Genomic DNA, 23,454 nt, shown 5'->3' with positions numbered 1-23,454 from the left:
AGAAAAATTGACCCACACAACAAAGTAAAGCTAGTTTTCGGCTACGAGCCGACAGGGACCCCGCCGTATTAGTCAGAGGTCCCTTTACTACAGTTCGGAGTCGCGGACCTTCAGTAATAGTAATAAATCACACAGCAATAGTACATTCACGTTGTTGTAAAAAGCACGATAATATATTAAGTAATCCAAAGTATTCAGAATACGTTACTCTCATTGAGTAACGTAACGGAATACGTTACAGAATACATTTTGGGGCATGTATTCTGTATTTTGTAACGGAATACATTTTAAAAGTAACCTTCCCAACACTGGCCGTTAGTAACGCCGTTACTTGTATCGCCATTATTCCCATCACTGGCAACAACCACAGAGTCTTGCAAGGCAAGTAGAGGCAAAACAAAGAGCCTCCACCCCACAGCATCTACTTTAGATGAGTTATAGGTCATTTATTTTAGCAGCCATCCTCTAAAATGACACTTGTCAAGCATGCTTGTCTTTTTGCCTCTTTGATGCACCAGGGAAGCAGTTCCACTGGACAGTCTGAGCGCAAATCCTCTGGAAAAGCTGCAACACATCTGTGCCAAATAAAACCTGGAGAAGGAGAAAAGGACACTTTCACAATCTGACACCCCAAAAGTTGTGTTAATGAACATTTTACTCTCAAAATAAAACTGCAGTGTGAGTAGTGGCCTACTAAAGCTACTACTAATGAAGAGAGTCTAACCTCTTTGTTCACACAGAGCTGAACAAAGGGAATTACACACTGACACATTTCAACGCCTATGGAGAGACTTTTGTCTGTGTGTGTGTGTGTCTGCAGGGTGCAAAAACAACACACAAGCACACACACACGCTCTCAGAGTCTACAGGCTTGAAATTAATTCAGAAAAAAAGCGAGTGAGAAGGAGGGATGAGGAGGTGGCGCGGTGGTGGTGAATGCATCGCTATCCTTGGAGCCTGCACGCGCGCGTGCACACACCATCGGGAGCGTCGCTGGGCTTGCGTGCGCGTCCTCGAGAAATAAAGAAAAGAGGATCAGGAAGAAGGTGAGAGAGAGAGAGAGAGAGGGAGAGAGAGAGGTAAAGGCGCCGTCTTCTTCTTCTTCGCTCTCTGCTGCAGTGTCTGATTCTCCCTCCACCATCTTCATCAACATCATCATCCTCTTCTCCCTCCTCTCTGTCTGTCTGGCCCCCCCTTCTCCTCCTCTTCCACCCCCTCCTCCCCCTCCTGTGAAGGCATGGCCAGATATCACAGCGACAAAAGAGAGAGACAGTGGTAGAGAGACCTTTAGAGAGAAAGAGAGAGAGTGAGAGCGAGGGAAGAAGGCTGCAGACTTTCAGACCTGAGAGGAAGAGGAGAGGAGGAAGAAGAGATAGAGGAGTCTCCATCTTCGCCATTTCAGTATGTTTTCCTTCTCTGAGGTTTCTCTCATTCTCGCTCTTTCTGCGGCTCCGGTTACGTTGAGCACACTGCTGTAATTTTCCTATAGTGTCACGCTCGCGTTGTTTCACAGCTCAGTTGTGTTGACAGTCCTCTTATTATTCCCGTAAGAGCGCGAGGCTGTGGAGTGTGTCTGTGCCGCTTTCCGCGCGCCTTCGCGGGAACATTGTCTGACTGTGGCACCTCTGTAATCTCCCTGTAGTGAGTCAGTCATGCTTCTGTTGTTCCCATGATATTTTGCACATGTTTGTCATGTTGTGCGTTGTTTCTATGGTGCCGTGGCGCTTTGCCTCACTGTGCCTTTTGTCACGCGTTGTACTGACTTTAATATTCCTGTCCTGTGATATTCCCATCGCAGCGCCACAGTGAGCTGTTTGAGCTGCTCAGTCTGTGGTGACCTTATGCCACCTCTTTGATTATGTTTATGCTCATTATCGTGCTCGTTTATGATTTCACTTTTATTGCTTAGAGGTGTGAGTGAGCAGACCCGGGGCTCCGTAACATCCCTGTAATATTTATGTAATGTTCCTACTGGGTGCCATGAAGCCTGTATTGTTCTGTATGGTGAGTGTATAGGATACCTCTGTAGGATATGATAATCTGGGCTGAGACCACTGTATGTAATGCTGTTTATTCCTACTGGGTTACCAAGTAATTTTCCTGTAATGATTTATGCAGAGCTGAAGTGAAGTCTGCGTTGACCTTTTGGAACCTTTAACATCTCTATTTTCAATTTGACATGTTTGAACAATCTGCTTTTCCCTGCATGGGAAGAATCTCCATAAAATTAAGGTAAATTGCTTAAATCCTTAAGAGATTATTGACTTCTACAGTAAAAATAAAAAAGTAGTTACATTTTTAACACTTAAAGTAACTTAATGCTGCATTTTCATTGTTAACTTTTAACAGCAGGCAAGAATGCAAAAAACGTCATACAATAACATAAAATACATGCTAAAATTGACTAATTTAGATTATGCGACAGCTTCACATGAAACCTGGATTACTTTTAGACTTCATCATCCAACCCAACCATCAGTGGATTATATAGGAAAATCTGCCCTGGCTTATCTTCAGTCTGCTAGCTGTGCAGGCGCCTATGCTGAGCTTATTGTACATATTTATGTCGAACCCAGTGCACAAATTAAAGTTGCTTAATTTTAAAAAAGGGTTAGTACAGCCGTGGGAAATTACATCACTGAAACTCTTGAATAAGAACCACCTGATTTCCCTGCAGGGGGAAATTTTGGGGGGATTGGAAGCTCTGAAGCAAAATCAGGGCATCTTTAACATTTATGACTCGTGTCTTTACTCAGATATTAACTCTTTTTTTCTTCACCTAAAGTTTCAGGAACTTTCCCAGAATTAAGGTTCCTTCAGTGCATTTCCACACAAGGGTCAAATCCACAGGAAGATAAAGCAAATTATAGCCTGCTGACACATCAAATCTGGACAGCAAACCCAGTTTTCATTGGTATAAAACCTCCTGTGCTTCCTGATTATCATCTGCTACAAACTACAAATAACAAAGAACTGGTGTGCAGCTGAAAGTTTTCCAAAAAAACTGGGTGAATAAAATTGCTGTTAAAGGCGCTAACACAATCAGTGCATTCCCGACAGGTACAGTACACGTTTATGTTTCCCCAAGGACCAATTACTGGGCCCCAAAGTAACCATGTGTTTCTTCTTAAGGTCCTCAAAATGCACATAGAAGTTCTCAAGCAATAATATTTGTGCAGCTGTTTGGTAAAAATAGAAAAAATAAATATTATGATATAAAATATTAACTTTATTGTTTCATTAAAATCAATATATATTACAAGCTTCCTTCTTTTTCGTCTTGCATATCAGCAGCAGAGGTTTGCACACAAGAAGGTCCTGGACTTTGAATCTTCTGGAGGTCTTTGTGATTCTAAATTGGCCAAAGATGTTTAAAAGATAAAGAGTTGTGAGGTGAGCAAGGCTAGAAAAGTGCCTCACAAATGTCATTTCCACATGTACGAATGAATAATAAAAAATAAACCTGTAAAAGCCCCTGAGCCCAATTTTTCCTTTTTTAAAGGGTCTGTTTCTGTGCCGTCACATTAACGTGCAGAGTTCTTACCAGAGGTTCAACACCGGCCTCTGTAGGGAACCAACCCTGAGGGTGCAAATAAATACCCCCAGTCCAGGGTACAAAGGCAGGTTGTTAATTAGGAAGTTCATAAGAAGGTTTTGTTGCCGTCATGAGCATCCGATCAGAATGCACTTAATTAATAAGCTATTAGATTATTATCCAGTGAACAAAGGTTTATTATCTGACTTAAATTTAATTTCAGCCACGATGAGAAATGTGAGAAAGATGTACACTGACTGCTAAATTGGAACCGTCGATGGTGTGAAGGTGAAAAAAGTGAGTGCTGCCCTCAAATAAGGTGTGACAGGCGAATTCAATGAGGAAATGAGCAGGTGACAAAGGAACAGGAGAGCAAGTCAGTGATGAGGAAAGGATGCTAAGTGAAGAAAGTAAAGAAACATTAAAGCCTTTACTCAATTAGATAAATATAATATTCTACAAAAACCATGCGCTAGCAAAATGGAATCTCATTTATTTATTTATGATTATGTTTGTTTGTTCTTCTTCTGTAGTTTTCTTTATTCTTATACAGATCTTATAGTTGGGGGTGAAAAGCTAAAGAAACTAGAAATCTTTCCTGCAGCAGCGCCTTAAAAAGCACTGCTCAGTGTTGTAACTACTGGGGAATCATTTTGGGGGTTAAATCATTCTCACTGGAAATGGATTTAGACCCTGGCTTCAGGTACACTTGACCCTTGAAACTGGAGAGGTGGGCCGCTGTCTGGACGTACAGTATAGTCAGAAATCAGGGACAACATTCAAGCTTTTCCATGAATGAGTTCCGATTTAATGCAGGATTTCTTTAAACTGTCTGAGGTGTTCACCAGTGAATATAAAAGAGAACTTTAGAGGTCAAAGGCAGGCCGTCTTAGCGTAGGATGAGTGTTTGCATAGATATCCTTTATATATAAAATATACTTTATTCCTTGTGTTTGTTTGGTTCCATTTAAAGCAGAAGTTCATAGTTTTGCAGGGATAGCAAAGTGTCGAGACTGTTGTCTCGATCAGGCGTGAGGACTTTTGTCCAGTTTCCAGCGGCTTTATTCCCTAAACGTGTATTAAAAAAGAGAGACTCTCAGATGCTTCTATACATGACGAAAGATTTTATGAATTTCATGTGAATGCGCTCTGCAAAGTAATGAAATATTCTAGCTCAGGTGTTGGTTAAAGTCTATATTGTACTTTTAAGTGAATCATTTGCTGCCTTAGCATCCGTTCCTGTAGAAGGTCCACTGCATCAAGTGGTTTTTCTCCACTAACCGACCTTAAGTTGATTTAGGTTATAAAACCCACCAACAGCAAGTCGGCACACTATTCAAGACAGTTTGTGATGGTACAACTGTTTATGTCTCATGTCAGGGAAACTCCACCTATTTATGAATTATGCGTCATTAGATTTTTGTGAAAAATGTCTTCGTTTTTAGATGATTTTGTAGCCTTTGAATTCAATTTTTTTTGAATTTGTGTTTGAAGCTTTAAGTGTTGTTGCAGATGCTGAAAGTCGATAGTTTTCTAAAACTTGTTGCTGTCCTACCTGCTAATTTAGAGCCTGAGGTTGTGTAGGGTGAAAGGCCCAAAACTTTATTTACTTTTTCATCCTAAGACAGTATGTCTATGTCTGTATTTAGACATTTATAGATGTCTGTATTTTCACCTTTTGTCATCATTACTGGGTGATCACAGTGTTCTTGGCTGAGCGAGCTTTGATCTTTGACCACGTCTCTGTTGTTTGTCGTATCGCTGTTGTCGGAGGGAATGAAGTGGACTTTAGTTCAGTGATGTCAAACTCGTGCTCCAACCCGGACAGATGGGAAATTTTCTGTGAAAAGGTTTAGGATCACGCTTGTCGTTGATCTCAGCATGTGGTTTTGCGTAAACGGTCTTCTTCTCTGCTGCGATGAAGAATGAGAAGAGACCTGACGAAATATAATCTTCCTGTCAGACCGGGTGTTGTGGCTCTGCATGAACCGTAGGAGATTTCTCTCCTGGCTGTTTTGCTGTGTAAACAAAGACACCAGGTGAACTCAGTTGAGAAGTAATGAAAGAAAAACTCCTTTATTTTCTGTCGGCTCTCTGCAGAGTCTGAGTCAGAGACAGGCCAGAGCCCGGCGATCGTTCATAACTGCAGAGGAAAATAAACCTGCCTCATCTCCGCAGCCCAGCACCACCTGTGTGTGACAGAGGATATTAAACACAGGTTCAGCTTACACTTGACCAGTCATAGCAGACTGCTGGTCACAGATAAATTCTCCATTCACACCTGTGGGTCTCTTCACATCACAGATAAAATAATTCCTGCTGCTGCTCTCCGTGCTCAACGAGCTGTTGTGTTTCAATTTGCAGCATTCGGGAAAGTTCAGCTCAGTTTCTTTACAGCCGGGATGAGGATGTCACTTTGAACATCAGGCTAAGCTTCTACTACGCAACTGACTTGCAAATCAGTGGTTGAATGCAGATTTACAGCAGTAAGGTGGGGAAGTTGGAGGAATTTTCGCAAACTACAATTTACAATGTAGTGGTTTACACATTCATCTAACACATGAGAGATCTCGGGTTCAAGTCTTGGAGGAGACAAAAATGCCTGGGAGGGTTGTTTCGGTAAAAATCTGCCAAATCAAATATGTGGGTCCATCTGCTGTGGGATCCCCTCATGAATAAGGGAGCAGCCAAAAGAAGTTTTAAACGATAGTTTGCAACAACTTTTAAACGATAGTTTGCAACATGAGAAAGTTTGGAACATTTCACCTAACAAACCAAAGCTATACTGGTTACCCAGACACGAAAGAGCCCAGTCATTTAAGAAACAAAGCATAATACTGTCACAAACTAATTTTTGGTAGTTATGACAACCAAGGGGAAACTTCCTGTGTTGAAGTACCAAAAACTGCAATTCCTCTAATGGCCACTTGAGGCTTCCTCTAACAGTTTGTCAGTCTTCCTGACATCTAAATGTCCAACTTTAAAGCAGAAATAGACAAAAACAGCTTGGAGCTCCTCCTAGTTCCCCATTCTTAACAGCTGAAACACCTGAATTCATTCATGTGTGTTTAGGCTTAATTTAGGGGCGTGGATGCTGTAGCTCAGCGGTCCCCAACCCCCGGGCCTCGGACCGGTACTGGTCCGTGAGTCGTTTGGTACCGGGCCACGAGAGTTGAGGCTCAGGTATGAAATGTATGGTTTTCAGGGTTTTTATCGGTTTTCAGCGTTATTTTGTTATCGTTTTTATCATTTACTCGGTTTCCCTGGGTCTTTTCACGTGTGTTATGAATAAATCTTCTTTTTTCGGTACCGGTACTGGTTTTATTTTGTTGTATTTATCCACGACACCTTAAAGGCCGGTCCGTGAAAATATTGTCGGGCATAAACCGGTCCGCGGCGCAAAAAAGGTCGGGGACCGCTGCTGTAGCTTATTGGTGTATGGGCCTCACTTCCACTAATTTAAGTAAGTGAACTGCTGTGCAGGTAATTGTAGTTGTAGCTGTTGCAAGTGAAATCCTGGTATTTAATTAGTCTGTCACTTAGTAATAATTAGCAGGGATTGTTGCATCGCTATATCATTGAGCAGTTCTTAAATCCACCCATTATATAATAAAAACTATAACTAATACCAGAACTAAAAAACAAAACAAAAAAGAACTTAAATGAGCTGAAATTTGATTTAAAACTAAAACTGCAGAATTCTCGCAGTGAACGCTGTGGGTCAGCAGTCAGACCGTTCTCATTCTGGGGGTGTAAAATAATGCTGTTGTATAGCAGCTGGTATGCTGTTGGTTATGGTAGTAGTAAGATGGTGCAGTCAACCTGCAGTTTTTCAGTGTGAAGGATTACAGGGTGTGTTATAACCCAAACCATGATCTTTCGGCTTTGGCGCTGGTACAATTCCACCCAGAGACTTAAATTCCTATTGGGGTGGGGTCAGTGAAAGCATCCTAAGAGCTACCAACTGTGGCAACTCCTTTTGGTAAGGAGCAGCCGACAGTAACTTTCTAGTAGCGACTGTGCAGCATTCAGCTGTCGGAGACAGACATGAAGTCACATTGCCTTGTGAAAATGTGATAGATGGCAGCACCATTTGGATCTCTGGGGTTCAAAAAACTCTGCACCCACAGAGCTGATGAAGACTGGAGGAGAAGCTGAAATTAAATCTCAACAGGGCAAATGTTATAGCAAACGGTTCCCTGGTTATAAAGAACATCACATATCAGAATGTCGGTCGTCATGTCTGCAGACAGCTCAACAAATGAGGAAACACATGAGGTGGTCCAGGGGCAGCGCTCGATGTCATTTTAAGTGGGCCAAAATGGCTTTTCCTTCATAATGTAGGACATAGCAGCACAAAACATAACAAAATGAGCTATTTTCTTCAAATTTCACTTCTTGTCTTATAGCCATCATGAAAGACTACGCATTCTTAACACATACACATGCAGTGCCATTTCAGTAATGGTGTATGAACTGTAAACGAGTACAAAAATGACTTTAGCCAGCCTAAAACACCATCAACCCCAAAGATATGTTACAAGGAGCAACCAAATTGCTTTTATTGTTCTATCAGTGGCTCAAATAACAACACTGCCATCGCCATTTTACCTTTGCAGCCTTCATTCATGTGGTGGATCTCTAAGTTGGCATATCAACTTTGAGAAACACTGCCCTAAACACAACCAGCAAGAGAAAGTGGGAATATAAGAATCAGCTAGTGGTAAAAACCAAACATGAATAAATACAAACTAAAGCCTCCTGGCTGGTGAACCTAACACTTCGAGCTATCCAAAAACGGTTGTATCTCTCCATGGCCAATATTCCCAGTTGGTGCACCAACACCAGAAGACGCCTTGTGTCTAACAAAGGCAGAGGAAACATTACGTGATGCTCTGTGATTAGAACACACTGGGTCTGTGCTGGAATTATAACTGACATCGTTTGTGGTTTTCAGAAAATTCCAGCTCAGGAAGACGAGCACCATACGAGACATTGGCATGACACCGACATTTGCAGGTTTGCGTAACATCTGAACATCTGACAGTCTTTCTCTGTGATGTCACACTGTCAAGTCAGACCGACACGACCTCATCTGAACTGCCCGCCTGCATGTCTGTCCGTCTGTCTGCCTGTCTGCCTGCGGTTTATTAAATCTAAGCTGCTGCCAAGACTGCCATCAATCTGATTACCTCACTCTGATCAATGGAGGTCACACACACACACACTCACACACAGACACGATGCAGAAGGCTTCATCACAGTCTATTGTGGAGCCTCGAATGACTCATAGTGTAAAAATCACAGACGCACACACACTCTCTGGATAAGGACACACACATTTTCAGTGATTCAGTGTGGGTAGATTCTGTTCTCTATGAAGAGTGTGTGTGTGTGTAAAATCATTCATGTTAGCAGACCGACAGCTGGTTTCTGTGGAGTCCGACTTAGAGCGTTGATTACTGGAAAACTTAGTAATATTTTTTCCATCTTTTATGGCCTCTGACCCCTGAAACATCTGTAATCTTATCTCACAGCTGGAGTCTGTCTGGGTGAAAAACTCAAATATCTTAATTGTTAGGCTTCCTTCCTTCCTTTAAAAATGATTCAGAGAGTCACCTCAGATTTGGTTGGATGTTTTCTGTTCCTTCACTCACACACACACACACACACACACACACACACACACACACACACACACACACACACACACACACACACACACACAAATTCAAGCAGGAGTAATGATTGTGGATCTCTGTAGCCACTCACGACCTGCTTTGTCTGCTTGTTACAGATCATTAAAGCTTCACACATTGACCGCATCCACTCATCATCCTGTCAGTCACTCAGCCCCGCCCCGCTGCTCTTTGCCACAGAGGTGAATGATGGGAGGTGGAGGAGTCGTTAGCGGCCAAATCTGTGTCTACATGATGAAAAATGACAATGACGTGAGCTGTGAGCTGGTATCTAACACGTCGGTTTCTTGCTTTTAGAAGCAAAGTGTTGTTTTTGCTCCAGTAAACCTGCTGAAGGTTGGATAAGATTTCCTTACTTTTATTCATTTTTAATTTTTATTTACTTTAAACCTTTTGTCCTCTGTTTAGTTTTTGTGGATGGTTGTTTCATTTGAGTGCTTTCTGTTCCAACAAATGTTTAGTTTCACTTAGGTTTGTAATAGTTTTAGTCTTTATATAATTTGCATAGCGTTTGTCAGACAAGCCAGTTGTCAAATACCAGTCATGTAGACATCACAGCCTCAATAAACAGAAGCACCAAAACCTCCTCATGCTTGTTTCGTTGAAAGGCATCAGCCCAAACAGTTGTTTCTTCTTTATCTTTTTTAATTTATAAGAATACTATATTATTACACCTGAGTTTTATGCCAGTTAACAGAAACTTTTTTTCAAGGATCCACTGCCCCAACTTTGTCCAGCTCCTCCTAAGTAAAACAAACAAACAAACAAAGAAACACTATAATTTGACACTGAGTTACATTGTAATTAACTTTATGGAAATACCCGATCCAATACTTGTGTTTGATCAATAAGCCAAATTCCTCACTCTGTGGAAGAGACTGGGAATCTTTCACTGACGTTTAGGGCAATGTTATTTTACCACAAGTACAACAACCGTTTTCCAAGAACGTGGCACCAGTATGGGTCGCCTATTTAACCCGTTGGTTAAATAGGCGACCCATACCATATGAGGTAAGGCTAATGTGAATGCCTGGGTCCAAGTCTGCTTGGATACCATTTACTGAATGTCTTTCTTCCAGCTTTCCCTGTCTTGTCTCCGCTATCCTACCAAACAAAGACTGAAATGGTTGCAGTCATTGGAGCTCTTTAGTCCTGTTGACTTACTTAATCACAGTTTGTGTTTAAGCACAAAAAATTGCAGACATACAAAGAGAAGCTGTTGGTGTAGCACAGCTGAAACGCCTCCAAACTGCTGCCACTTTGCTGTTAGGCTCCTGGATGATTTCTCTCAGTAGAAATCGCTGCAGTGCTTTAAAGGTGCTGCAATAAAAACACAGAACAGCATGAAACTGAATTTGATACTTAGCTCATCAGTGCATTGCGACCTATAGTGTAGTTTTATTGAACTACAATAACAGTAGATGTCACAAATTCATTTCCACATATAAACAATTACAATAAACAATTTTTATTTTTAGAAGTTTGGTCAGTCAGTCACCGTACTCAGGCAATTAAGATGCAAGCAAGTTTGCATCATTGCTCTCCAGGCTCTTGTGGTCAGTGCCAGTCTTTGATACTTTTTGGATAAAGTAATTACACTACATTGCAGAGTGTAATGTAGTGTCATTATTTTATCCATATAGGGGACATTATTTAAGCTGGTTCAGCCTTCATAGATTTGCTTCTGTCGCTGCAAGCCTCTTTGCAGCCCACCTCAACTCCTCCGTTTCATGCTACATTTGACTTAATCAGTGTCATATCGATGGTCACTGATGACTGCTCTGTCTTATTTTTTGGTCTTGCTCATGCCTTCCTCACTTTTTCGTGTTTTCTTGTCTGAACACGTAAGTACTGGAAGTTTCAGAATAGAGCCAGACTTTCAAATCCACCTTACTGCAGACAGAACTCCCGTCTTGCATCTTTTGGAGAGCAGTTCTTGCCCTAACATCCAAATTTGTGTTCATCAAAATTGACTTGATGCATGCTCAATCATCCGGGTAAGGAAATCCCAAAAAGTTCATTCTGTTCATCTGGACGTAGGTGAAGAAGTCCCTTGGATGAGTGACGACTTGTTTCTCCCGCTGAAAACATTCCAGATGAACAGAATCAACTTTTTTGGGCATCAAAATGAACGTTTAGCTTTGCTTCCTGTTTAATGTTCTGGAGTGTTCATTGTAAGAAGCACAAGTTACTGTACATGTTCTCTACACACACACTTATCTTGTTATTAAGAGACAAAAAAAAGCACACTCAAAGTGTGTACTTTGTTACTGGAAAACACAGCATAGAGTAATGATTCAGACTGACACTGCTGGACTGGGTTTGGAAGTAGTTTTGTTTCAGTAAAGTTGGAAGCTTATTGTCAGGGATCAAAACTTTGTGCTGAGCCTTAGCAGGAAGTAAGAGCCTTCCTTAATTCTTCCATATCCCTAAGTAAGCTTTAGAAGACTAAACCTCAAGATAAAGTTATTTGAAAATGAAGATCCTGAATGTCCATTGAGCCAAATCCTTCACGTTCAGTACATTACCCTGTGGAGTTTTTTTCTGCATCCTTCAAGCCTCCTCCTCAACACGAACCTGAAAGAAATCGAACTCATGTTACTGGAAAAAAAAATCCAGATATCGAGAAGCACGACTTGTTGCTCACAGTCATCCTGTTAAGAATTCATAGCATGTTAAGATGCTGACTTACATAAGAGTGCTGCGAGTTTCTTTGTGAGATGAAAGCAGGATTATAATATAGTGATCTGATGACTCACTGACACCCATGAATTAATGTTGGCCTTTAGCCTTTTGGCATTTTACGACCTTCTGCTGTATCTCTTTTATCAGTTTTTCAGTTGTCTAACAGAAACAGACACATACCTGCATGTCAGTGATTGACAACCACTGCTGTATGGGATCATTTGAGGTCAAATTCAGCTTTTAAAACTGTGTCCGTGTGTGAATCTTCACAGTTATGAAGTGAATAATGTTTGACAGAAGCTGTTCCAAGGGCTGAGGAGGAGTTTTATCTCCTCTGAAGTGCTGACGTGACACCTCAGACCTGGTCATCTAACTGGAAGAAGGAGGAGGCCGGCAGGGTGTTTGTGTCCAGGTCTGAGGATATGAAACATGGCACTTCAGATTCCCACATTTACAGGAGGGCACATGGAGTGCAGCAGGGTTAATTATGGCCAGCACACCCTGCAGGAGAGTCAGGTCTTTGGCAAGCTCATGTGTGAAGTGGGCTCATGTATCCGTACATTTATGGAAAAAATTACGCCGAGGCAGAAAACTGCATTTATTTCCGAGCTGCAGTTACCAAGAGCAAGCGTAACAGGCTTTTGTTCATATTTTGCGAATTATAAAAGTGATTTTACTGAAAAAAAGTAGCTGGGAAATTATGAAAATAATAATGAGCTTCAGTCCTGTAAAAAGTCATTAAAATGACTCCACTGTGAACAGCAGCAGCGGAAAATGACTCTCACAGTATTTTTACTTCTTTTAAACACAATTCTCCTGATTAGCCTCTCATACTTTTACTTAAATATCTCAACAGCTCAACCTCACCTTGCAGCAGAGTGATTTTACGCTGTGATATTTGCCTGTCACGCGGCACCGAACGCTTCTTGATCGACTCGAGAAGATCGTTTTTTGTTTTGTTGTATTTCGCCGTTCGAGCTTTTGGATTCTGCTGTGACTGAACCTGCAGTTCACAATGAGCTGCTGCTTCTCAGCCTCTCTCTGTGATTGGTCAGAGGTTAATTGACGCGGCTAATCACCCGATCAGTCCAGTCTCCATGGAAACCAGAATGGAATGAGGGAGGTGATGAACGAGGAGTCGAGGCCTTCACACCAGGCTTAAATGCTGCAGCTTTTTTTTTTAATAGTGTCTGTTTACACCACAAACTGTACTGCAGTACTGTTTGTGCACCAGTGTAACAGCGTGAGGATCCGCTCTGTCCTTTGTATCAGCTGTCAGTCCTAATAGCACGAAAATATTTATCTCCAGGCTGTGAGTGCAGAGGTTGAGTAAATGTGGTCATCTTTTGTAGACACACCTTTACTGTGTTAATATGAACTTTCAGAAAATACAATGGTTCAGGTGAATGAGCAGGTGGTTACGATGCAAACGAGAGCAGTGGATCTCCACTTGGCTTCTTGCTATCTTTCCTTTATTCCTCTCCACTGTCTGTGTCAAAATCAAGACAAAATTCCTCAAAATAAATCTTAAAATAATAGAAATAGCATGGAGTGAAATAGCTATACATAATGTAATCTGCTTATGCACAAGATGTTCTAACGCATTACCTGCTGATAACCGTTGCATCAGGGTACAGATGGTAAAGGATAGCTTATGCATCCATGAGCCACAGAGACCAGCTTGGACAAATAGCACTATCTGATGCCACAGGAATAATACGGACTGCAAATATAGCCCATTCCAATGCCTGGACGCCCTTTAGATAAGCAGAAGTTTTGGCATCTGTGCCTTGATGAACTGGAAACTCAATGCCGGGACATGACGGCCTCTTTTAACAAGCTACAAAATCCTCATTAGGAGGTTTGAAGTGTGGCGGTGGAGTCAGTTGCAAGTTCTTCACCTTCAACACCTTGGTTCACGTCTCGTGGTTTTATTTTTCAGTCACTTCTTTTCTTTTGATTTCACTCGCTGATGTTTGAAGAAATTAAAAATAGGGCTGGTCTCACAAGTGAACTCGTTTTGGTGGATTTCCTGATTATCACAGGTTTAGACACAGAAATAAAAAAGATTGTTACAATGAGTTAAGAAACTAATGTGAACACTGGCTTTATGGTACTTTATTATTATTGTTGTTAGACAACTTCTGGGACTGACTCTGAGAGACACTGGCCATTATTTTTTATGCCTATGCATGGTTAATATGCTTTTAATTGCTGAGGACTGTCTTGCTGTGGACTACAACTGTATGGCTGCTCAATCAGGCTTTAAAATGTGAAAAAAATAGAACAGTTAATTAAGACGTTCTGCAGAAATTTCATGCCAATCCATCAAACAGCTCCACTGATATTTTGGCAAGACCTTAAGTGGTCAAGCAGCTGCCATCGGCTCTAGACTCGCACGGCTCACATAAATAATATTTTATAGGTCACCAATAAAAGCAGTTTACATCCAGAATAATAAAAACATTCTGCAATGATATGAAGACAAACACGAGGCAGCACTGCACCTCTCTCTCTCTGTTCATTTGTGCTGTTTGGTTTGTGCACTGCAGCATCACATCACACACCAGGTGTTTCTGTTTGTTGGGTTTGTTAAAGTTCTCTGCTGTAATAAAACACAGAGCTGCTGTCTGGCTCTGGCACAAACACACACCTCACCTGGCTGCCTGATCTGCGCGTGTGTGTGTGAGTGTGTGTAAGCTTGTTTGGACTCACAAACATTTGCCTGTGAGTGTTTGGATGTGTGCAGCAGATTCTCTGCTCCAGCCTGAAACTGGAGCAATTTTAGGGAGCGATGACAAATGATTTACAATCATTTTTAGGTATGAAAGTGGGTCCTCGGGTTGTTGAGTGATTTCCTGTCCGTCTGTCCATTCATCCATTTTCAGCTGCTTATCTGCAGTCGGGTCAAAGTGGCAGCAGACTAAGCAAATTAGTCCACACGTCCATCTTCCTGGCAATATCTTTGAGCTCCTCCTGGGTGATGTGGGCGGCATTTCCAGGCCAGATGAGATAAATCATCTCTCCAGCGTGTTCGGGGTCAGTTCTGGAGTCTCCTACCAGTTGGTTGGGTCTGGAAATTCTCCAATGGAAGCCACCTAGGAGGCATCCTGAAACACGTAAATTGGCTCCTTTCTGTAGCTCCTCGCTGTGTGAGTCCAGCCACCCCGTGGAGGAAAATAATTTCAGCTGCTTGTACTTTCTAATCTTTCTTTCAGTCACTACTCAGAGCTCATGACCGTAGCAAGGACTGAAACATAGATCGAAAAGTTAAGCCCCTCCTTTGACATTGAATTCCTTGTCTTCGGGTTGTTCTGTCGTTTTCTTTAATTGCTGGGAATTACTTTATACACTCTAGGTTGAAGTAAGTGTCATTACAGCAGGACTTTTCCATTACTTGTATCAAAAATCCCTCAGCTTGGAGTAGAACCCTGGACTTCAAACATTTGGCTTCAAAGGTGGTCCCAACTTCAATTTTAAAGCACTTTTTTGTGGTACTGATTGATTTTCAGTCATACGCCAGGCATGTAAAACTCGTCAGTTTTCAGCCCACTCTTGTGTACTTGAAGGGTCTCTATGGCTTCATTACACATAGTACAGTTATTGTACAAAAACATCAGCTGATTCAGGTCTCATTCTCTCACAGTCTCACCAACAGCTCAATCCAGGCTCTGCACATGATCAGGGGTCTCTGGCTCCTCCCACCAGGGTGCTGAACAAATGCAGTTCATGTTATGGATACAGTAAGCCACATGTTTCCTGCAGTACACGGTTAGCATGCATACAACCCTCATGAATCTCTTTTGTGTGCATGCATGAATGCCACAACGTGACTGGTTCATGTGTTTCAAGGATCGGTTTTTGATTGGCTCGTTGGGGGGGCAGGCCATCTCTAAGTGCCATGCCTCTCCTTTCTAATGTCTATGACATTGCACCCCATGGTGTCTTGATATAGAAAGTAAATGATTTGATGGTGCTTGCTCCGCCTCCTCCATGATGTTCTTACATTGTACTGAACTTTGGCACAGTTTTGCTAAAAAAAACAAGCCCGTCACAGATATAGTTACTAAGTGCTGAGATGGCTTTGACCTACAGGGCAATCTGCAGCCACCATTTCTTTTTAATGTGCCACCTTTAGATTGTTTTCAGGCAAAAAAAATAGTGCAACAAAAATGAGAACACCGTAATGTACATTTCTGCTGTAACCCAAAAGTGCGTGAAACTCGAATGAATTTGTGTGCATTTGGAAGACTGTGTGTGTGTGTGAGGGTACACGCTTTATATTGAAGTGTGTTCCTCAGTATAGGGGAGCTCTGCATCATATTGTACCAGACAGGCAGAGTGCTGGACTGAATACTAAGCAGCAGGAAGCTCCTCTTCACACAGCGCCAATCCAGCCATATAGGACACAGTGACACATACACTCGCTGGCTGAGAGCTTCTATTTCTTTCCATTTTTCACTTTACTAATTCAGGTTGGTCTTTCATAGCAAAATTAATGGACATCTAAGAGGCGCACTGTATTATGACACGGTAATTACTACTCCATAGCTTAATATTTCTTATTATTAGACAACCAAACACATATGTTTGTATGCTCTTCTTGCAGGGGTTTCATAAACATTATGCATTTTATAGCTAATAACATTATTAAAACCACAAAATAGTGAAATTATGAAACTTGATGTTCCAAAACGGCTGCTATTTTAAAATAATATACATTTGCAAACCTACAGTGCATCCTATGAAAACAACACACCTTTCCTTCCAGCTGAGTCCTTTCAAATGCCGTGTGACTTTCAGAAGTTTCTAAGAAAATGCGGGAAGTTCCTCATTTTCTAATGTAATTTTCCAACTTAGTGTCATTTTAAATGTTCCTATTTATGTCATTGCTCTCAAAAAATAAATTTCTAATGGTTTCAAATATGCCCTTCTTTTTGAAAATGTTTTTCCTCACTCGCAAACGTCTATAACAGCCTTTCTTTCTCCATAATTCTACCGTCTTCACCAAAAATGATGCTATATGAAAATATCCTTTTTCATATAGCATAAGATTATTGGATAATATTGATATCAGAATTTCCCCATTTTCCCAGTAAGTCCTTTAATATTATTTCTTCTCTCCAAAAATCTGATAAAATATAATTTAAAAAAAATCACAATTCAAATTAATTTTTAAAAATGCTGTTCACCAAAATCTGTCTTCTTTCCAAACACAGTCTGTTCTGACTCTACTCAAAATCCCCCCAATTTGTAGAGATGCTCTCACTTTTCAGAAATAAGAATAAGTTATAATAAGTTAACTTAAAACGTTCTTCTTTCCTCCCTTTTCTGAAATGTTTTTAAAATGATTTTTTCAGAATTAAAAATCGGTTTCCACAAAATCTCCTCAATTCCTTGTTTTCAGAAGTTTTTTTCTTCTCCCTGTTATAAAGAAGTCCTTGTCCTCACTCAACAGAAATCTTCTCTTATTTCAATAAGTCCTCTTTCCAACAACATTTTCATTATCCTTGACTTATAATAATGCCCTTCCCCTTAAGAAACAGAAAAAGAAAACAAAAATAATAAAATGTTAAAATCAGTTTCCCAAAATTTGACATTTTGTCTCATTCTTTTCTTATTTACCAAAACATGTTCTTGATTAAAAATACAAAAATATTACAACTTTACATAGTTGTAATATTCATCATAGTTTAGCATGTCCTTAGTTTCTAAAATAGCTCACACTTTCCACTTAATGTCTTTCATTCATGTCAGTGCCAAAATGTCTTTAATTCCTCTCTTTACAGTATTTCTTTCACTCTTCTTATAACGACTTGCTGTTTAACAATTCCAGATGTCCTCCCTTTTCAATAATGTTTTCCTTTTCCGAAAAAAGTCTCTGACTTCCCCCTCCTCTTATTATTCTATTTCACATTACTGTTATTTTGTCCCAGTTTTCCTCACTTTCCAAAACTACTTGTTATTTCCCCCTTCATTCCGTCTACGAATATACCTCTCCACAAATCTCCTCGCTTTCCAGAAATGTCCTCGCAGTCCTGAAAGTCCCCGTGTCCAAAACCTGAGCGCGGTCCTCAGAAAGACAAAGAGAACCACAAAGAGGATGCAGCCTATAGAAATGCACATTCATAAAGGCGCAGTAGTGAGGTTAGCGCACCCTCTGCACGCGCTCAAACTCACATTACTGCGCGCACATTAAGCGTGCAGCCCACTCAGTCGTATAGTTTCCAGGGGAGGTGGAGGAATTTTTTTTCGGCTCAGCTCTTCACAGCAGAGGGAGGGAAGACTGTGTTTGATGTAGGGCGCGTTGGAGCGCCCTCAGTGAAGTGGCGGCCTTAGATGCACCCAGCCTCGGTATGCTGTGGAAACATAATGGGAGCTGGTTGAGAGTTCAGGCGAGGCTGTCCAGAATTTACATTTATATTAAGACTGCAAACCCCCCTGAGCTGCACTGCAGCCGAGGAGAGACGCACTCGGAGCTGCTGTGTTCACGTCTTCATGATCAAACTCTTGTTTCACTCTTGTTTCGCTCCGTCTTATGTTGCTCTTTGCATTGAAATGCTCGCAGCAAGATGCTGTGGAGATTTTTGGGGGGCTCATTTCATCGCAAGATGTGGTTTTTGCGTTGCTTAAAATGTCAAAAAGATGCAGTGCGTTGGTTCGGTTGGGATTTTACTGATCTCAGCGCTGCATTAATGGTTTTTTAACATTGCATCATATTTCACAGAAGAAGCACATTATGAGAATCTTAAACATGGCCCTAAATCACTCCCAGTTTCATTTATCATACTGTGTGCTGTAGTCACACTATACTTTCTCTGGCATCTAAGTGGCCCTCAACAATTCCCACAGTGGACAAGTTAGTGTTGATGGCATGCACTCAGCTTTCTACTACCTATTTAAAAATGCAGTACATCATATAAGAGATTTCTTCCTTCGGCTTCTCCCTTTGAGGATCTCCAGAGCAGACCATCAGCCTTCATCTCACCCTGTCACACCAACCCCTGTATGTCCTCCTTCACTACATCCATGGGTCTTCTCTGTGGTGTTCCTCACAACAAAATAAGATCATTAAAAGGTTTATGGCAAAGAACCTGACCTAAAATGAATCTATTCTGATATTTAACTATATTTAACAATATTCCAGTGCAATCCTTGACCTGCTATGATGCACATGAAGATGAAACTAATGAGGAGAGGTAGTAGTTTTGTTACATAAAGGCTTAAGGGTTCAATTTAATGGATTCTGGCCAGATGAAATCTACTCGATTGGTAATAACAAGCATATTTTTCATAATAATTAATCATTTCAATTCAATTTTACTTATTCAGCACCAAATCACAACAACAGTCACCTCAAGGTGCTTTATAATCTAAGGTAGACCCTACAATAATACATACAGAGAAAAACCCAACAATCATATGACCCCCTATGAGCAAGCACTTTGGCGACAGTGAGGAGGAAAAACTCCCTTTTAACAGGAAGAAACCTGGTAAAGAGATGTTAGAGATTAATAACAAGTATGATTCAGTGCAGAGAGGTCTATTAACACATGGTGACTGAAGAAGAAATACTAAATGCATCATGGGAATCCCATTATCCCATTATTCCCATTATTTCAATAAGACTATATAAGACTATATATCTATATATATATATATATATATATATATATAAGACTATATATCTATATATATGTATATTAGGGGTGCAACAATACACAAAATTCACGGTTCGGTTCGGTTCGATACTTTGGTGTCACGGTTCGATATTTTTTCGATACAAAAAAAATGTTCATGCCTTTTTAATTTGTCATTTATTAAAATTATAAATATATATTTTAACTCAAAAGTACAGTTTTTAAATTTAACCCTAACCCTTGTGCGCGTTTTTTATTTTGACAGCGAATGCGCACCTGCGGACCACTTATGTGCAGCCCTGGTTATTTAGCTCGTCATATTGCAGCCACAGAAATTCTTTTGTCCATGAAACCATAAAGCTGCACTTTCTTTTTGCCTTATAGTCTGATTTGTCATAACTTCTCCGTTTTGTGGTAAGCTTTTCTTTGGCTGTCACTTCTTCACCCTGACCTGTCTTATTTGGCTCAGCAGAACTGAAATATATATCCTCAACCTCTCACATGTTTAAGCTTGCTGCGGGAGATTTCACTTGTCATGTTTGCATAGTAAGCTAACGATTAATAAGACGATGTCAGAGGAATTGGTGCACAAATTTTCATCACTCACAGATCAGTGCTGTCGCTCTCTATACACAGTTCGCGCGATTGCAAAGTGAAAGCAAAAAAACAAGCGCAAATTCAAACGCGACTTCAATATGTCACATATTGACAGTGGCTCACCGATGCCAATGACATAATTACCCAGCTACATTTCTGAAAGAATGCAAAAGCATTGACATATATTTTTCTTCCTACAATAGCCCGACGGGCAGGGAAGAGATAGATTTTGGTAGCCCGACTGAAAAAAATCGCTAGCCCCAGGACGTCGGGCTAGCGATATTGCAAGCCCTGTATCTGATTGAGGAATCACTCATCTTTGGAAAAGAGAGTTTATTACAGAGAAATGTCTCTTTCCAAAATAAAAGCTATACTATCCGCTTCTTCTGGGCTATATTCTCAGCAGCATAAGGAGAATCATGTGCTAACAGCTGTCTAAATGACTCGGCTAAAGTTAGTAGCATGCTTGTTGTTTTTGTCTTTGCACTAGGATGATGTCGGCGTAAATGTGCAGTCATATTCGTTGTGTTCCCACTAGTGATTTCAGGTTAATCTCGTTGAAATGACCTTAACGCCATAACACGGCAAATCTCCGTTAACGAGCTACCGCCGATCGCCCCGTGCATGGGGCTAGACGGCCAACACGTTAACGAGCTAACTGCGCTAACACACTAGCTCCCACCCATGTAATTGAGCATTGCACGGCACATCCAACATACTGTTTTACTTTAGTCCATGACTCGCTTACCTTCAGGGTCATACGTCACATGAAAACCAAAATAATTCCAAACGCCAGATCTGGAGAGCTTAACTTCTGTCTTGCTAGCTTGCCCTGCGCTCTTCCTTCTGACTATGCTGTCTGTGTTGAGCACTCAGTGGATCTGCGCTTGACAGTGCAGCCTAGGCGGAGTAGTCGAACGCAGATTCACTGAGCGCTCAACACAGACAGCATCGTCAGAAGGAAAGTTGATAAAATAAATTACAAATGTATTGTTCGATACATATGCGTACCGAACCGAAAGCACTGTATCGAACGGTTCAATATCGATACGAATATCGTTGCACCCCTAATGTATGTATATATCTATATATATATATATATATATATATATATATATATATATATATATATATAATTTCAGTTACATTTTATTAAAAATGTTTTTGCTTCAAGAATATTTTTTTCGGTGTGAAACAGGAAGTGGAAACAAGGGAGGCAAGCAAAAGTACCACATGTTCAAAACCGAGGGAGACAAAGTATATAAACATCAGAAACATGAGAAGAAATAACAAATCAAAACAGTGACCAAATTTGGTTTTACTTTCAAACCCTAACAGAATATATTTACTGTGAAAGTGTAAAAATAAAAAAATAAATCTGTGGTTCAGTGTAGGACTTGAAACGTGATCTCTGGTGTGATCGATCTAATTATTCTTGCCTCTTGCCTCCGAAACGTCGAGTTTTGAGCCCTGCAAAATCTCAGCTTCGTCTACATGTGCAAAACTCAACAGATGTCGACGCGGCCTGATGAGAAATGTGTTGATGGGAAGGAATTCAAGCCTCGAAAACACATAAATACCACGACTGTTTCAGGAACACAAATGTCTGCCTGCAGACACCGACGCCGACGTGTGCAAAGTCATTAGGAGAAGACCTTTCGTGCGCAGTTTCAAAGTGCTTTTCTTCTGCGTTAAAAACGGGGAGGCTCTGACCCTCTTTTAAAGGTGACAGATGTCGAGGCTAGAGCAGGGCGATATGGCCAAAAATATTTATCACGATATATATTTGAAAATTTGCGATAACGATATAACCGACGATATAATTGATGCGAGACAAAATACAACTCCACAACATTACTAGTGCAAAAAGACAACCTTTCATTTATTTTCACATAAACAAGACGCTGGTTTTTATGTACATTAAAGCTTTATAAAAATTTAACAGTGCAAATGCAAATTCCTTGCTGAAAGTTTAACCAAAAGGCATTTCCAGTAGAAATGGGCTGACATATCCTGAGCATAACCATGTATAATATCCACTGAAGTTAAAAAGAGGTGCTTTGCAACATTAAACTGCAGTGTGCAGTATGCATTTTTCGGACCATAAGGTGCACGGGATTATAAGGCACATTAAGCGAAACAAAGCAGTCAGATAAATCAAACTTTATTAAACTCATTCTTCTTGCTTCCTCCACTTCTGTACCATTGATTCATTAATGTTGAATTCTCTGGCAGCTGCTCTATTCCCATGTTGTTGCAATATATTAATGACTAACCTCGCATTGTGGATGGATTATCTCAGTTGTTCTCCTGACTGAAGTTTGGTCCGTTTACAGCATCCTGCCATGCGATTGCATTTTTCTCTAACCATGAGGAACCTTCACGTTAACTTTTATAAGTGGAAAAGTGTTAGTGTTCGTCCTCCAGCTTCACTGTTTATGTTATGCTAACATAGCTGTGTCGCTAGCGATCACGTAGCACATCATTATATACCAGCTAGCCCAACTTCAGTAACCCTACAAACATCACTGCTGTTTAGTTTCCTGTCTTCATTTATGTTGGAAGTGATAGCGGAGCTGTACGTTTGATATTTTTCAGAAATCTCTCAGTCAGAACATGCTATATCATGCTTAGGTAACTAGCGAAACTAGCGAGCTAACTTCCGCTAGCTTCCTGCTAACTTCTAACTCCGTTAAATGTAATAACTTTTGTTTTCATGGATGCCTGGAAGTTAAACTTTATAGTTACACCTGGTAAAGCAGCAATGCTGATCGTTTTATTAAAGATGAAAGAATTTAGACAGTTTTTAACTCTAAGTGATGCTGCAGTGTTGTTTGACCTGAAGCATACGGAGTTTAGGACCCAGATTACTCCCAGATTTAAGAGCATCTTAGTCCGACAAATACGACAATAACAACGGCCGCTTGCATGTTCTGCAAAAAAATGTGCTTTGTTGTGTATCTGACGGACAAACACCAAACCAGTTCCACATCACGGAAGTTGCACCATTTTTACAAACCAATTCTGGTTCATCTGTTTCACTCAACAATCGGCCATGTGCGTATGAAAACAAAGGCACCGTGCATGCGCGTTTTACTCCCATTCTATCGCGATATTTCATTTTCCTATCGTTGCCTAACATTATACCGGTATTACCGTGAACGGTATAATATGGCCCAGCCCTAGTCGAGGCGTGGGGGAGTTTTGGGTTTTTGTTACTTGCTGACTAAAATGCTGCTTGTGCTCAGATGCTCCTTAGGAGTCATAGTTTTTTATGCCTTTACATAGACTTGCACCT

General features: G+C 40.7%; 1 protein-coding gene across 8 annotated transcripts in view; it reads left to right on the top strand.

Moving 5' to 3' along the window:
• The first annotated feature begins 1,059 nt into the window (after positions 1–1,059).
• The window catches only part of myt1la (myelin transcription factor 1-like, a), a 94,862-nt gene continuing 72,467 nt past the window's right edge, over positions 1,060–23,454 (top strand). For all 8 annotated transcript variants that reach the window (XM_085432547.1, XM_085432552.1, XM_085432550.1 and 5 more), the window contains exon 1: positions 1,060–1,401. The gene's annotated coding sequence lies outside the window, so the exon portion shown is untranslated. The remainder of the gene's footprint in view (positions 1,402–23,454) is intronic.

The sequence above is a fragment of the Copadichromis virginalis genome, linkage group LG15, assembly GCF_057382275.1.
Source record: "Copadichromis virginalis isolate Kocher_CV1m ecotype Utaka linkage group LG15, C_Virginalis_male_GT1.1, whole genome shotgun sequence".
NCBI classification, from domain to species: Eukaryota; Metazoa; Chordata; class Actinopteri; order Cichliformes; family Cichlidae; genus Copadichromis; species Copadichromis virginalis.
Note: the sequence above shows the minus strand (reverse complement) of the source record. Positions and strands in the feature narration are given on the sequence as shown.